The following is a 2,692-nucleotide window of genomic DNA, read 5'->3' as shown; positions in this document are numbered from 1 at the left end:
ATATATATATATATATATATATATATATATATATATATATATATATAAAGGGGAGTTTATTATTAACTCACACAATCACAAGGTCCCACAATAGGCTATCTGCAGGCTCAGGAATAAGAAAAGCCAGTTGGATTTCCAAAACTAAAAAGCTTAGAGTCCAATGTTCAAGGGCAGGAAGCATCTAGCATGGGAGAAAGATGTAGGGTGTGAGGCTACGCCAATCTCATCTTTTCACATTCTTCTGCCTGCTAATATTCAGCCATGCTGGCAACTGATTAGATTATGCCCTCCCGGATTAAGGGTAGGTCTGCCTCTTCCAGGACACTGACTCAAATGTTAACCTCTTTTGGCAACACCCTCACAGACACACCAAGGATCAATACTTTGTATCCTTCAATCCAATCAGGTTGACACTCAGTATTAACCATCACAGCAACTATGTGATAACCTATATCAAATTACATCTCTTCCTCACAGAGGCGGACAACACACTGGGAATAAAATGCAAATTCCTTACCACAGCCTGCCAGGTCCCACGTGTTCCTGCTCCTAGCTCCCTCTCTGACCCCATTCCCTACCTTTCTCTCCCACACTAGCCTCTTTGTAGTTTCTCAGACAAGTCAAGAATGCTTCCATCTCGTGGCTTTTGCACTTGCTGTTCCTCCTGTCTGGAACTCTTTTCCTTAGTGTGTGCGTTATTCACACTTCAGTTCATCTGGAAAGCACTGAACTCTGGAGAGGACTTCTGACAAGCCTGTCTAAAATAGTATCCCACATCACCTCTATCCCTTACTCACTGGCTGTTTTTCTTTACAGCAGTTACCCTTTTCTGACATATTAAATGTGGATGTGTTCATTTTCTGTCTTGCCCTCTAAAATGTGTGAGGATGAGGACAATGTTTTGTTTATCAGTGGATCCTCAGCACCTGGCAAAATGCCTGATATGTAGTAGGTAACTATATAAAAATCTGGTGAAGGATTGAATGCAACAATATTTCAAATTTGCTCTGACATCCTTGAAAATTCTACAAAGCAAAGATATCATTCAGTCACTGAACAGTTATCTGGTACTTCTTCTGTACCTGGCACTGGATAGGTCTTGGGATAGACACAGGAGAGAGTCACATAAAGCCTTCATGGACCCAGCCCTCAAGAAGACTAGGGCAGCCTTTAAACATATTCCATGAATTGCTACAGGCAACATACAAACTATAAAGAGACATAAGGAGGAAACAGTTCTACCTGTGGGTGGAAAAGCCTTCATGGAAGAACTTTCCATAAGGAAGAGGCAGCATATGCTCAAGAAAGCATGGAACAGTCTGGTGAGGTCAGGTGGGGAAATGTAGGTAAGTATGGTCAGAACACAAAAGCACACAGCTCCAAGGGCAGTGCAGTGATAGCTGAGGTTTCATGGGAAAGTGAGAAATGGATGATTGCTTGTTTCCCATGTTAAGGATCTAGAACTTTATTCTGCAGCCCAAAGAAACCTCCTGAAGACCTGGCCTAGCAGAATCATTACTACTTTAAGGTCTGAAAAAGATGAAATGTCCATCTCCATCTGCATGTATCACAACTTGACCACCAGCATTACTATACTGTAGTAATTATTTTGCATGTGAATAATGCCTAAAAGGGAACAAAAAAACAGAGAAACAATTTGATTCACTGGGAATTGGAGCTTTTGGAGTTTTCTTGTTACTTCTTTTCACTTCCTATTAAAACCTGGTTTTCTCATCTTCCATTATATGTTGGACTATGGTCTCCAGGTTTACATTTGCTACCCTCTTTGCAGGCCTGATTTCCCTGGCATCAACACTCCTCTGGAGTTTCACAATTATTTGTTGACTTCTGTTGGGAGTAATGAAGCCCTAAACTCTGCCTTTGCACAACAGTGAATAGGCCAATTATAGATAAGGACTGCCACTGACAAACAAGCTTTCCTAACCATTTTAGCCCTGAGCTTCAGGCCTCCTGGTTATCAGTTTTCTAATCACCAATCTTTAGGGCATTCATCTAGTCTACTTCTTTTCACTTTTCTTAAATGAAATCCTTTTTTCTTTTCCTCTAAAAAATCTCACAGAGTCCAGTGTATAAAAACTGTAAAGCAATGTTTTGTTAATGACAAATACATTATGCATGTTTAAATTTGTACTATTCTTTTATAGTGAAAGTGAAGAATGAGCACAATGTGGCTATTTTGATGAGTCAGACATTTTCAATCCTGACTTATAGGTGACAGTTGTGGTTCTGTCATTCCCAGAATAAAATATGTGTTTCTGTATTTTTTGTAAGACAGCATTAAAAAAAAAAAACACTGGATCCAGTTCATACATCCTGCATTTAAGAAAGAAAAAGAGAGACCAAGCAGAGCAAGCAACAGTCTAACATATGCCTCATTTATAACATCCCTCAGTAGGTTGAGGTTGCAAACTCATTGTTCTAGACTCAAGTCAGGAGCCAAATCCAGTTCAGTTCACACTGCATATGTTTTCATTAGTTGTCACTGTTTAAAAATTGAAAGATTTCATTTAAGAATCTGGAGATCTGTCTTCTCTTGAAATCTCTGGGGATCTGGCTGTACTGGGACCACATTCCAACCTAGCAACTGCTTAAGGCCTAAAAGGACCTGTTTGCCATATCCAGGTGGCCTTACACATGCATGCCTCCCCTTAACTAGCCTCCTGGCCTTGTA

This window comes from Sapajus apella, unplaced genomic scaffold (genome assembly GCF_009761245.1).
Source record: "Sapajus apella isolate SASKATOON/1434 unplaced genomic scaffold, GSC_monkey_1.0 scaffold45, whole genome shotgun sequence".
NCBI classification, from domain to species: Eukaryota; Metazoa; Chordata; class Mammalia; order Primates; family Cebidae; genus Sapajus; species Sapajus apella.
Note: the sequence above shows the minus strand (reverse complement) of the source record.